Here is a 14,776-nt window from a genome sequence, read left to right as displayed (position 1 = left end):
AACCCTCTGGGGGTGAAATCCGCTCCTCGCTAGGTTTATCTGGCTCACAATTTATTAGTAATTAAAGTGTGTGCCAGGTTTGTGTGTTCATCGGCTGTCTGTGGGGTGCTTTTATAGCCGGCCTCATTAAGTAGTAGGCTTCCTAAAGCAAAGCACTGAATGCTTCACTTTTAATAAGTCTACTGGGATTCACTCTAATGTGTGATATAGGCATACATTTTGAACGTATACACTCAAGCATACTGTATTAGAGATAAATTGCTCCACAAGGAATAGTATGTCTAGAAATGTATGTATACAGCCGGTATCTTAATCGGCAAAGTCATGTGGGCTGATTACCAAAGCAATTTACATACTTATCTCAGTTCAGATTAGTTTCAGATTGGACCAGATCAATCGAGACAATATTAACGTGGCCATTATATCTATTTAGTGACAGACTCAAAGCAACACACAATTTGATGATCAGGGATGGGCTGTTGGTCATACACATACACAAATGTCAGTAGTTCTTGCACAATAAGTTACCAGTAAGTTATACTATTCACTGACCAACGCTGGGTTTATAGTCAGTCTCTGTGTTATCTGGGATTTCATAACGAATCGCAATGTCCTTAATCAATTTGCTTCAATGTGCAACAACAACATGTCTCCCCATGGCCCATGCTGTCTAGTTGGAGTGAAAACTGCATTTTCCCTCCGGTGAGAGGGAACACTTCAATATCTCTGTAACCCCCAGCAGAATCGTAATGAAGAGACAGAATAACCAAGTAGACTATTCATTTAATGATGTCTTTCTGTGTGACACTCCTTCAGCCAAAGCTGCTCCCTAACCTCCCTCTTCATTCACAGGCAGGCAGATGTATCATAAGCATTTCATTGAAGCGTTACTCAATACAGGTTAGGGTGATGAATGTCTTTAATACCTGCAGATCAGATTTAGAGCTTTGGAGATGGGATCGGCTTCCCCCTTGTTAGCAACACAGACAGGCTATTCCCATGAGAAGGCATATCTCAGGAATCAGGAAGTCTGAACAATGAGTTTGGGATCCTGCCCACATTAAGTCACACTCTGCCAATCCTATCCCCATCCCCATTCAGTCCCAGGACGTATCCTAAATGGCACCTTATTCACTAAATATTGCACTATTTTTGACGAAACCCTATTGTCCCTGATCAACAGTAGTGCACTACATAGGGAATAAGGTGCTATTTTGGACACAGACCCAGTCTCATCCAGCCCTGAACATTTTTCCCTAAACAGAAATTCTTCCTTTAATCAAAATCGGAGTGGAAAAAGGACCTTGCGTGCCTCTGGGATATTTTTCCATTAACCATTTTGACACATGACTGACTGTGGGGGATTATTGGATTTTGAAGAACTATTAACAGCTGTACATTTGCATTTTAATACAGTTCTCCTCAACTACTAATGCAATTTTGGTTCTTTAGCTTTGTGGCATCGCCTTGTTCCTGGAGCAATTCGGAGTTACAGCAGAAAGGCCCTCCGGCTTTAATCATTTTAATTGCCATGAAAAATTAGTCTCTATTAATCACTCCTGAATCTTCGCAACTGTGTTCCCCACCTGCCGCCATTACGGCTCACCTCCAAATTGTTGCTCATAATTTCCTGGAAAGTTTGGGATTGGACGATGGTGGTGGCTAAATTGCCACTCTGAATTTTAAATGGCAAACGGTGCACTTCAGGACACTTCCTCCCTCATAGACTTTTGTTCTGCAGGACTTTTTTTCCCGGGACTGAAACATCCTCAGGATATTTCCACTCAGAACAGATAAGACAGTAAAGTTTACACTTGACTATATAGTAAGTGTTACTTAGTTGAGCTCATTTATCAGTTCATGTAAAATTGCCCCAAAGCTAATTTGCCAATTACTAACAAAAGACATAAACTCACTCACATTATGTTAAACCTAAATGTGTATTACTTTGTTTCCGTTTCACTTCCTATTGGTCACCAATGAGTCATTGTCCATTTTGACCTTTGGAAGTACTCACAGATCATCCGTTGGAGTTTTTGCAGATGTCTGTGCCCTGAAGTCTCTCTATGTTCTCTTATACTTGGTATTCAGGCCTCTCATATTCAAGCCTTTGGTTTGAGCACAGTGAAGAACAGGAAGATAACTACTTGACCCCTGTCAGAAGAGAAAGAAACTAACCTTTTGTCTGAAAGCATCATCTGGAGCAACTGCCATTTCCACCCCTGTTATTTCCCCCGTACTACGGGGAAGGCAGTAGAAGGCATTATGCATTTCTCATAGGAGCAGCAATTAAAAATACATTTTCCGTGACATTTTCATGTGGAGATTGAAGTGAGATTCAAAGTTCTGGTTCGTAGGTGTAATGTTGAGCACAGAACGATGCCTGCCAGACAGTGGATGGTTTGTAATGATATGTCGGTTCTTCAAAGTTGTCAGAATTTATTTCAGACATCTGTTTACTTTAAATGAGATTACAATTCATACTAAGTAGTAGTTTACATATAATCTAAGCAGCAGATTTATAAAAAACGTATTTTTTTAAAGTAGAACTTCTACAGTTACTTTATTTTGATTTTGTGAGAAATAATATAGTCAACTTTTTCTGTCTTGAGGCAATCGTTGTAGCTTGGCTAACTCTCTAACTCTTCCCTCCCACCACTACCTCAACTCCATCCCTTCCTTCTGTCCTCCCTCCCTTAATCCATTAAAACTAAATGACTTAACTCTAAGTCACAGAGAGATAAAGGTTCCCCTCGCACTTAACAAGAAACATTTCCCAGGGGGAGCCAGAGTGCTCGACTTCCAGAGTGTGACTCTTTCTTAACCGTTGTTTGTTATTCTTATTAAAAGTTCAAAAACACCATCAAAAAATGTGTTAATGAATACTGATTGTGTCTGAAAGAGAGCGCACAGCCTCGGGGCTTTGGAAGGAAGGTTGTCTGATTAAACCTTATAGTATTTTAATCTTGTTTAGATAAATAAAGTACCTGGGTATGTACACACCCCTTATTTGCCTCATCCACCTCATCCCCCTATAGACTTCCTCATCTTTCAACCTTTTCTGAATTTAATCAGAAATTCGCCTTTAAAAACAAAACCCGACATCTTGAGTCTCGACTAGCCTACAATGCTGCAAACACAGATAGCCCCTGAACCAACTCAACTCTGGGATGAAATTTAAAAAATGTAAAAAAATCAGAGATATTTTACATTTGATTTCGGATTTCAACTAAATGGGAATATCTGAGTGAGTTAAGCCTTGAGGTCATTACCCTGCGTCATTGGATCCGGTATAGGCAGATTAAAAAGTGTTAGCTCATTTGTCTCTCCATCTCTCTCTCTCTCTCTCCCCATCTCTATGGGTTCTATTTACCAGGGTTAATGGAGGATGGAAGGCCATTTCGTGGGACGTCAATATAGCCTGAGGGTTATGCTACAATGTTAATTATATGGTAGATGATATATACATATTAGAGAGATATTTATGTATCATTTTTGAATTATTCCCCTGTCGTGGAAATCCTTACATTTCCCTTACACCCCTGTGGACGTGTTAATGTGTGTACTATTAAAACTGTACAGTTAATATTATATAAAGATGTATGATGTATATTACCCTGATGTATATTGCCATATAATCTACGTATATTAATGTATTCAGTTATACGCCTAGGGCTATAACATCAGTAAAACTAAAACAATATGACATTTGAATTTATTGATGCATGATAATCATGACAATGGTGTAACTGAACCAAGGGCCAGATTCAATCCGATTGCATTTTGTCCACTATGCAAGTTTGAAGGGCAATGTTCCTGCATTAGTGGAAACCAGATTTTTATGGTAAAAGCTGCATATGTCGGCTCAATCGGAAATTGCATTTAAATGCCAATCGCGGTATAACTCGGATCTTCCACCATCCGGATTGAACCTAGGCCCAATGACATGACACAGAGCAATATCCTTGGTCATAAATACACTGAGTATACCAAACATTAGGAACACCTTCCTAAAGTGACCAATAAATGTGATTTGGTTTGATAAACACAATCCATGTCTCAATTGTCTCAAGGCTTAAAAATATATGTTTAACCTGTCTCCTCTCCTTCATCTACACTGATTGAAGTAGATTTAACAAGTGACATTAATAAGGGATCATAGCTTTCACCTGAATTCACCTGGTCAGTCTATGTCATGGAAAGAGCAGTCATTCTTAATGTTTTGTATTCTCAGTTTATATAGGTTAATTCATCGTTTCAATCTTAAAATCTGATTGTCATTCATTGAAAACCCATTTGTGATAACATTTTCAGGTATTGTAAATGTAATTGAAAAGAGTTCAACACCTGGGCCAACAACAACCTTGAAAGTGACCTGACCTCTGCTTTAGATTGGCTCATTTCAAAGGGTCAGGGGTCACTTCACAGTTGAGAGAATGATCTATACATATTCTTAACCTGTTATGGCATCCATGAAAATAGAATGATATACAGAAGCGTCATTCATCTAACGTTTTTGAGGGGGTACTGAAGGCCACATTCTTCATATTTGAATGAATGAAATAAGCTATATCATCTTTATTTGTATTTCTAAATGGATCAAATTGAGTGGGCAACTGCCCCCTCAGTTTCAGTAGGCATAACGCCACTGATAGTAAAAACAGTGAATATGAGCCAAACTGTTCTTATTGCTGATTCCAGCCAAAGGAGAAATGGTGTCTGTCTCTTTACCTCCCTTTCGTCTCTGCTTGATGAGGTTATCAACTAAAAACAATAACAGAGGGACACCACAAGTGAAGAAAGATAGACAGAGAGAGAGAGAGAGAGAGAGAGAGAGAGAGAGAGAGAGAGAGAGAGAGAGAGAGAGAGCTGGTGACAAGGGTAAAAGAGCTATTTGGATTCTGCAGCCTCACCTATAATGGGATTACTGTAGCCTCTGGTGGTGCTGTTACGGCTGGCGAAGGATCAATCAAAAAAAGGCAAGAGCATATTAAAGGGATTATAGATTAGCAATTAGATGTCTTCTCACTGACTTCGGGTAGAGAGTTCTGACTGGGGGTTGAGAGTTTATATGTCATTTGAATGAGGGTAGAGAGATCTGACTAGGTGTAGAGAGTTCTGACTGGGTGTAGAGAGTTCTGAGTGGGTGTAGAGATTTCTGAGTGGGTGTAGAGATTTCTGAGTGGGTGTAGAGAATTCTGACTGGGTGTAGAGATTTCAGACTGGGTGTAGAGATTTCAGACTGGGTGTAGAGATTTCTGACTGGGTGTAGAGATTTCTGACTGGGTGTAGAGAGTTCTGACTGAGGATATAGAGTCCTGATTGGGGGTAGAGAGTTCAGACTAGGGGTAGAGTTCTGAGTGGGTGTAGAGAGTTCAGACTGGGGGTAGAGAGTTCAGACTGGGGGTAGAGAGTTCAGACTGGGTGTAGAGGGTTCTGACTGGGTGTAGAGGGTTCTGACTGGGTGTAGAGGGTTCTGACTGGGTGTAGAGGGTTCAGACTGGGTGTAGAGAGTTCAGACTGGGTGTAGAGAGTTCAGACTGGGTGTAGAGTTCTGACTGGGTGTAGAGTTCTGACTGGGTGTAGAGGGTTCTGACTGGGTGTAGAGGGTTCTGACTGGGTGTAGAGGGTTCTGACTGGGTGTAGAGAGTTCTGAGTGGGTGTAGAGATTTCTGAGTGGGTGTAGAGATTTCTGACTGGGTGTAGAGATTTCTGACTGAGGATATAGAGTCCTGCTTGGGGGTAGAGAGTTCAGACTAGGGGTAGAGTTCTGAGTGGGTGTAGAGAGTTCAGACTGGGGGTAGAGAGTTCAGACTGGGGGTAGAAAGTTCAGACTGGGGGTAGAAAGTTCAGACTGGGGGTAGAAAGTTCTGACTGGGTGTAGAGGGTTCTGGCTGGGTGTAGAGGGTTCTGACTGGGTGTAGAGAGTTCTGACTAGGTGTAGAGAGTTCTGACTGGGTGTAGAGGGTTCTGACTGGGTGTAGAGAGTTCTGACTGGGTGTAGAGGGTTCTGACTGGGTGTAGAGAGTTCTGACTGGGTGTAGAGGGTTCTGACTGGGTGTAGAGGGTTCTGACTGGGTGTAGAGGGTTCTGACTGGGTGTAGAGGGTTCTGACCGGGTGTAGAGAGTTCTGACTGGGTGTAGAGTTCGGACTGGGTGTAGAAGGTTCAGACTGGGTGTAGAGGGTTCTGACTGGGTGTAGAGAGTTCTGACTGGGTGTAGAGAGTTCTGACTGGGTGTAGAGAGTTCTGACTGGGTGTAGAGGGTTCTGACTGGGTGTAGAGGGTTCTGACTGGGTGTCGAGAGTTCAGACTGGGTGTAGAGAGTTCAGACTGGGTGTAGAGAGTTCTGACTGGGTGTAGAGAGTTCTGACTGGGTATAGAGAGTTCTGACTGGGTGTAGAGAGTTCTGACTGGGTGTAGAGTTCAGACTGGGTGTAGAGTTCAGACTGGGTGTAGAGGGTTCTGACTGGGGGTAGAGAGTTCTGACTGGGTGTAGAGAGTTCTGACTGGGTGTAGAGTTCTGACTGGGTGTAGAGTTCTGACTGGGTGTAGAGGGTTCTGACTGGGGGTAGAGAGTTCTGACTGGGTGTAGAGAGTTCTGACTGGGTGTAGAGAGTTCTGACTGGGTGTAGAGTTCTGACTGGGTGTAGAGTTCTGACTGGGTGTAGAGGGTTCTGACTGGGTGTAGAGGGTTCTGACTGGGGGTGGAGGGTTCTGACTGGGTGTAGAGGGTTCTGACTCGGTGTGGAGGGTTCTGCCTGGGTGTAGAGAGTTCTGACTGGGCGTAGAGAGTTCTGACTGGGTGTAGAGGGTTCTGACTGGGTGTATAGGGTTCTGAATGGGGGTAGAGAGTTCTGACTGAGGGTAGAGGGTTCTGACTGGGGGTAGACAGATGCATTTTGACTCATATCAGTTTATAGCCATGGCACGCAACTCTACCTAGCTCTGTTCTTCCTGCCTAAAATATGATTTATTCAGTTCAATAGATTGATCAATTAATTTTGATTTACTTCAAATGTTATTTGTCACATGCTTTGTTATCAACAGCTGTAGACTAACAGTGAACTGCTTTATTACCTTTCCAACAATGCAGAGTGAAAATTACACAATAAAAAATACAATTGTGAGACAAGAAATAAATACACTGTGAATAACAAATAACAACAGAGAGTAAGAATAACATTTCTATATGCAGGAACACCAGTACTGAGTCGATTTGCAGGGGTACGAGGTAGTGGAGGTAGCTATGTACATATTAGACAGGGGAAAAGTGACTAGGCAACAGGATAGATCATAGGCAGTTGCAGCAGCGTCTGTGGTGAGTATAAAGTGTGTGTGTGTGTGTGTGTGTGTGTGTGTGTGTGTGTGTGTGTGTGTGTGTGTGTGTGTGTGTGTGTGTGTGTGTGTGTGTGTGTGTGTGTGTGTGTGTGTGTGTGTGTGTGTGTGTGTGTGTGTGTGTGTGTGTGTGTGTGTGTGGTGTTAATATGCATGCATGTGTGCGTGTTACGTGTATGTGGGCATGTGTAGTGTGTCTGTGTGTGTACGTGTGTGTTGTGGTGTCAGTGCAAGTATGTGTGAGTGTGTGTGTGCATAGAATCAGTGCAAGAGAGTTGGTGCAAAACAGGGTCAATGCAGGTAGTCCGGGTAACCATTTGATTAGCTGTTTAGCAGTCTTGTTTAACAGTCTTATGGCTTGGGGGTAGAAGCTGTTCAAGGTCCTATTGGTTCCAGACTTGGTGCACTGTTACCGCTTGCCATGCGGTAAACACTGAGGACAGTCTATGGCTTGGGTGGCTGGAGTCTTTGACCATTTTTGGGGCCTTCCTCTGACACTGTCTGGTATAGAGGTCCTGGATGGCAGGGAGCTCGGCCACAGTGATGAACTGGGCTGTACTCAACACCCTCTGTTGCTTTTAGAGGACACGACGAGAGAGAAACATGGGCAACTACAAGGGGCTTGCAGAGGTAATTGCACGTTACACTGTTTTACTTGCTGAACACATCAAACTTTTGACTGTCTTTTCTGGGATGTCGAAAACAATTCCAAATGATTTGATAGCTTCCATCGCATCACCCATTAACAGTTCGATTAAAAAGGTTGACGTAGCACATTTCTTTGCGTGCTCTCAGGTAGGCTTTCCACTTTCCTCTGGTATTGATTAGTGATTAACACATAATCACTCCGGGCAGACACAAGCAAAAACCCATGACAGAAATGTTGCAGCAGCCTAGGCTACACCTAAACATTAGAAATCTGACATGCTGTATGGGATGCAAAGCTTCTAATAAGAGCAGCTGTATAACGTTACAGCCTATGCGCCCTGTCCATCTGGTCACGGTAAGCTAATTGGTAACGATATGTATTTATAGTCCATTTGTGTGTCAGGAGAAAATGGGATTGTGATCAAATTTAGTTTATATTCAAACTTGGGCTGGATAGGCTGCCTATATGTTTTTAATCCAAAATGATTAACTTAAATGAATCAATCAACATAATAGTGATGACAGATGTGAGTTGCATAGGCCTGCATGATGCAAACACGCATAAAGTAAGCTCAGCCCTGTGAGTTATATTGTCTATCACTTGTCGTCTATGTGTCTGGATAGAGGAAATCCCCCTCCTAATTTAGTCAAAATATAATTTATATGAACAAGTATAAGGTACAGGTAGCTGCAGTTTGACAAGGTTTTCACCCCCCAGGGCTTAACAAATCATGTTTAAAATCATGTGACCATTAGGAAAAACGGGTCCCATTATAGCCCATATAAAACCTTTTTACAACTGATTAATCACTGTCATACCTTTACAGGGTCCAGAGTTTTCCTAGTTAGATTAACATATAAGGAAAAACTCCAGGCCCCAGGGGGTAAAAATTGCCGCACCGCTCTGGGACCTATGGTGCAACCATTCTGCTTGCAGTTGTCAATTATCATCAGGTATGTGGATAATCAGGGCTTTATTCAGGAACGTTTCTTGGGCTACTTTGATGTGTCAAGTGGGTGAGGTGCGCAGTCTGTGTTTGACTTTATGAATTTTGAGATGTCGGAGTTTAACTTCATGGAGAAACTTGTTGTCCAAACCTACGACAGCTCAGCTGTATTTGTATTTCCAGCTAAGTCCCCTCCTGTTCCCTGATGAATTAAGAGCTGATGACTACTCCACTCCATTACCATTGTAAACTTTCTCCTGACATGAACTGAAGCTATGTCTACTGTGCCCGCTCATCCACTGGCACATTGACTGTTTCCCCAATGTGAGGACCCCTATCAATGTTCTCTCATTACTGTATGTAGAGTCAATCACATACACAAACACAATCACATTATTACACATCAATGATTTTACTCCTTGCTTGGACTAACTCATTCTTAGCTCTTTTGTCTAAATGTAGTGTGTTGTGTTGTTGTTTTTTGTCTTTCTAGTCAAATCATGTCCTGCACTGGTCAAGCCTCTGAACACCTCAACTCATGCCTCATACCCCCATTCAATCACTGCTGTGATCCCTTTCCAATACTGTGTAAGTAGCCCTCTCACTCCCATTCCCCATAATATTGTACTATAAATGTCTTTATTAAATGCTTTAGGTGTCAGGTGTGCTCCCTCTCCAGCCTCTAGGTCACCAGGCTGCTCGTTATGGCGCACACCTGTCACCATCGTTACACGCCTCAGTGCATTATGACACTCACCTGGACTACATCACCTCCCTGATTACCTTCCCTATATGTCACTCCCTTTAGTTCCTTACCCAGGCGTCATTGTTTCTGTTTCTGTTTTCGTGTCTGTGCGTTGTTCGTGTTTCTTGTTTTGTATTGTGTCGTGTTTATTTATTAAAACACTCACTCCCTGAACTATCTTCCCGATTCTCAGCACACATCGTTACATTAGGTTAAAAATAATTAGTCTGATGATTTTTGAAACACACTTTGTTGTCTCCGTGCATTCCGCGCCCATACCGTGGGTCTCCCATCCTCATCAATTCTTCAAGTCACCAGACTCCACTGGTGTGGGTGTGTGTGTGTACCGTGTTACTTCCTTAGTGAGGTGGACACCGAGGAACTCGAAGCTCTCGACCCGCTCCGTTACAGCCACATCGATGTGGATGGGGGCATGCTCGCCACTCTGTTTCCTGTAGTCCACGATCAGCTACTTTGTCTTGCTGCCGTTGAGGGAGAGGTTGCTGTCCTGGCACCACACTGCCAGGTCTCTAACCTCCTCCCTATAGGCTGCCTCATTGTTATCTGTGATCAGTCCTACCACTGTTGCATCGTCAGCAAACTTGATGATAGGAGTTGGTTAAAAGTGGGTTAAAAGGCTGTACAGGAGGGGACTAAGTACACACCCCTGAGAGGCCCCAATGTTAATGGTCAGAGTGGCGGATGTGTTGTTGCCTACTCTCACCACCTGGGTGTGGCCCATCAGGAAGTCCAGGATCCTGTTGCCAAGGGACATTTTCAGTCCCAAGGTCCTGAGCTTGGTAATGAGTTTGGAGGGGATTATGGTTTTGAATGCTGAGCTGTAGTCAATGAACAGGTGGGTGAGGGTACTGTGGAGTGCAATAGAGATTGCGTAATCTGTGGATTTGTTGGGGCGGTATGCACATTTAGTGGGACCATGATGTCTGTGATGATGGTGTTGGTGTGAGCCATGACCAGCTTTTCAAAGCATTTCATGGATAGATATATATATATATATACGAGTGCTATGGTGCGATAGTAATTGAGACAGGTAACCTTGGCGTTTTTGGGCTCAGGGTCTATGGTGGTCTGCTTGAAGTAAGTTGGTATTACAGATCGTGTCAGGGATAGGTTGAAAATGTCAGCGAAGACACTTGCCAGCTGGTCAACGCGTGCCCACTGTACTCGTCCTGATATTCCATCTGGCCCCGTGGCCATACAAATGTTAAACTGTTTAAAGGTCCTACTCACATTGGCTATGGAGAGCAAGTTCATACAGTCGTCCAGAAGAGCTGGTGCTCTCAGGCATGGTTCACCATTGCTTGCCTTGAAGTGAGCAAAGAATGCATTTAGCTCGTCTGGTAGGCTCGTGAGGCTGGGCAGCTCGTGGCTAGGTTTCCCTTTGAAATCTGTAATAGTTTGCAAGCCCTGTAATATCCGTCGAGGGTCAGAGCTGGCATAGTAGGATTTGATCTTAGGATGGTCTTCAACAGATCTCATCCAGCTCCTCCAGACCTCATTGTCTTGGCTCCTCGAGGAACATAATGTCTCTGTTGTAAAGTTTTCCATCGCCGCTGGTTTCTTTGTCCTCTGGCCATGGATATTCTTGAGTTCTATGTTGAGTTCTTGAGACAGCTGCGCCAGGTCAAGGTCGTCAGGTCAGGTCAAATCATTAGCAACCTCTTTAATCACCATTTTATAATGATGTGGATAATATACAATTAGATTATCATGGTTTAATGGTTTTCAGTTGGGACTAAATACATTTTTCTCATGTTTAGACTTTCTTCCTTGGTGAATTTTTTCCAAACAAACTCCCTAACCAGAGAGAGGAGGATCAAAGAGAGGCAGGAACTGGACTGTGTCCAATGTATATTGATTTGCGGGTCTACCTTGTCCTCTGTTCGTGGTATTGGTGTAAACGCATTGCAAAGAATGTCTACAAACAAATGGTCTTCTTCATTGATTGTGACAGCTATATTGCGCTTGATGGACAGGAACTAATTTCTCCATCATACACACGCAAATAAAAACAAAACAATGGGACCACGTAAGTGGCTGATTAGGACCACCAGGTGTGTGAGCAGACCCTATAAATGCTAATGTTTTGGGGCTTTGTATAGAGGATGGTTATGAAAGTCTGTGGGTTGTGGGTTTCAAGGGAGTGGGGCGGTTTTGTTCTGTATTTTTACATACATGTTTTTTTGGTTTTCACTACATTTTCTATATTTTTGGTGAAATTAAAAAGGGTGTGTTGGGGTTGTTGTTTTATATTTCTGAACAATTGAAAATAACCACTTGAATTGATCAGCATAAACAATTTACTATGACTATGAAAAATAATCTATATTACTATTATTGACACGTTCTACGTTGTGTAATGGATATATGAACTCACAGTTCCATTGACTGAGAGTATTTGTTCATGGTAATGGGTTTCTGTAAGGACAAATTCACCTGTTCAAGTCATGTTTTGAGTGGGCTGCTGGTTGTTTTTGTAAATTATAACAACTTTTTGTTATCCAGGAATTCTAAAGGCCCTTATGTAAAAGCGAACCAAATCACAATTGGATATACAATTGATTTACAGTGTCTTTTGACACAAGCCTGGAAATAATCTTTATGAATAAATATAGACTACAATGGAGGACCATCTTTCCATGAAGAGAAGGTGCAATAACATGAGGGAAGACAAGCAGACAGAGAAGAAACTATACCAGCATCGGTCTCAGCACGGGAGACAATCAATCAGGTGCAAGTCTTTTAGCTTGTCTGGCCACGACACACACACACACACACACACACACACACACACACACACACACACACACACACACACACACACACACACACACACACACACACACACACACACACACACACACACACACACACACACACACACACACACACACACACACACACACACACACACACACACACACACACACACACACACAATTTAGTTCCACCAATTTGTGTCAAATCATGCAAATCTCTCCGTTAGTCCTATGAAAGCTATGGACATTATTCACAGCGATTTGAGAATGCTGGATATATCGAGAGGTTGGAACTGTAACGTTCTATCTGGATTTTTATCCAAATTGAGTTATTGCCTTGTTCTGGTCAATGTTTTCTACCTGTATAGTACTCTAAATATCTCAATTACTTTTGTTGAGTTCAAAAGAATACAATATAAAAATTGCTGACACCATTCAAACCAATGTGGATTTGGAACTCTAAAGCCAATTATCTCAGAATCATCTTTTTGAGGATAGAACCTTCTCATCCCAAGCTGCTCTCGATATGTTAAATGACTTCCCTCAGGGGGAGGGGATCTCCTTCTATGATTAAATCACACTGTTCTATTGGACAGCCTGTCCTCAGGATCATTACCATGGCCATTACTCTTTCATAGATCACACCTCTAGGTGCTTAGACACGGAGCACAGAAGCAGATAGACCCCCTGACTGTGCACTCTGAGAGAGAGAGGGGGGTAGCCGAAACAAGGGGGTGCACAGCACAGCAGTTTACAGCAGTTTTACATGGGTAACTAGGTGTTCACATGCACATGATAGTCGTCAGGTCTATGATATACCCTAAAACTACTATTCATCATGTTTTTAATTAATCGATCAATGATTTGAAATCCCAAAACCACCCTTTTCACTCAAACATCTCTTTTCACTAAAATAGATCAATGGCTTGGCATCAGATGTGCCATTTCAGCACTATACTGAGCTTCCTCTGTGTGGCCATCTCTGTTAATGCGAACTTGACAAACTCTTAGCCTGCATAATCAGTGCTGTCACAGCGAGCGGATGACGAGGGGACCGTGAAGAACTTCCTCGGGAGTCATCGTTGTCATGTGCAAAGCCTGGTACTTAGCCCTGTCACCTGCAATTTACATCAACGAGGAACGAGAAGCAGTCGGGCTGACACTGATTTATATGACAAACTGTCAGCCTCCGCGCTCTCTCTCGCTCTCTCTCTCCCTCTGTCTTTCGGGCAGCCCTTCTCTCTTGTGCTCTCTCTCTCTCTTTCTCTCTCTCTCTCTGTCTCGCTCTCTCTCTTTCTCTCTCTCACTCTCTCACTCTCTCTCCCTCTGTCTTTCGGGCAGCCCTTCTCTCTTGTGCTCTCTCTCGCTCTTTCTCTCTCTCGCGCTCTCTCTCTCACACTCTCTCTCTCGCTCTCTCTCTCGCTCTCTCTCTCGCTCTCTCTCTTTCTCTCTCTCGCTCTCTCTCTCTCTCTCTCTCGCTCTCTCTCTCACTCGCTCTCTCTCTTTCTCTCACTCGCTCGCTCTTTCTCTCACTCGCTCGCTCTTTCTCTCACTCGCTCGCTCTTTCTCTCACTCGCTCGCTCTTTCTCTCACTTGCTCGCTCTTTCTTTCGCTCTCTCTTTCTCTCACTCGCTCGCTCTTTCTCTCACTCGCTCTCTCTTTCTCTCACTCGCTCGCTCTTTCTCTCACTCGCTCGCTCTTTCTCTCACTCGCTCTCTCTTTCTCTCACTCGCTCTCTCTTTCTCTCACTCGCTCTCTCTTTCTCTCACTCGCTCTCTCTTTCTCTCACTCGCTCTCTCTTTCTCTCACTCGCTCTCTCTTTCTCTCACTCGCTCTCTCTTTCTCTCACTCGCTCTCTCTTTCTCTCACTCGCTCTCTCTTTCTCTCACTCGCTCTCTCTTTCAATTCAATTCAATTCAAGGGCTTTATTGGTATGGGAAACATGTTAACATTGCCAAAGCAAGTGAGGTAGACAACATACAGAGTGAATATATAAGGTGAAAAACAACAAAAATGAACAGTAAACATTACACATACAGAAGTTTCAAAACAGTAAAGACATTACAAATGTCATATTATATATATATATATATATATATATATATATATATATATATACACACAATGTACAAATAGTTAAAGGACACAAGATAAAATAAATAAGCATAAATATGGGTTGTATTTACAATGGTGTTTGTTCTTCACTGGTCACAGGTCACAAATCTTGCTGCTGTGATGGCACACTGGAATTTCACCCAGTAGATATATCTCTCACTTGCTCTCTCTCTCTCTCTCACTCGCTCTCTCTTTCTCTCTCTC

The sequence above is a fragment of the Oncorhynchus keta genome, chromosome 20, assembly GCF_023373465.1.
Source record: "Oncorhynchus keta strain PuntledgeMale-10-30-2019 chromosome 20, Oket_V2, whole genome shotgun sequence".
Lineage (NCBI taxonomy): Eukaryota > Metazoa > Chordata > Actinopteri > Salmoniformes > Salmonidae > Oncorhynchus > Oncorhynchus keta.
Note: the sequence above shows the minus strand (reverse complement) of the source record.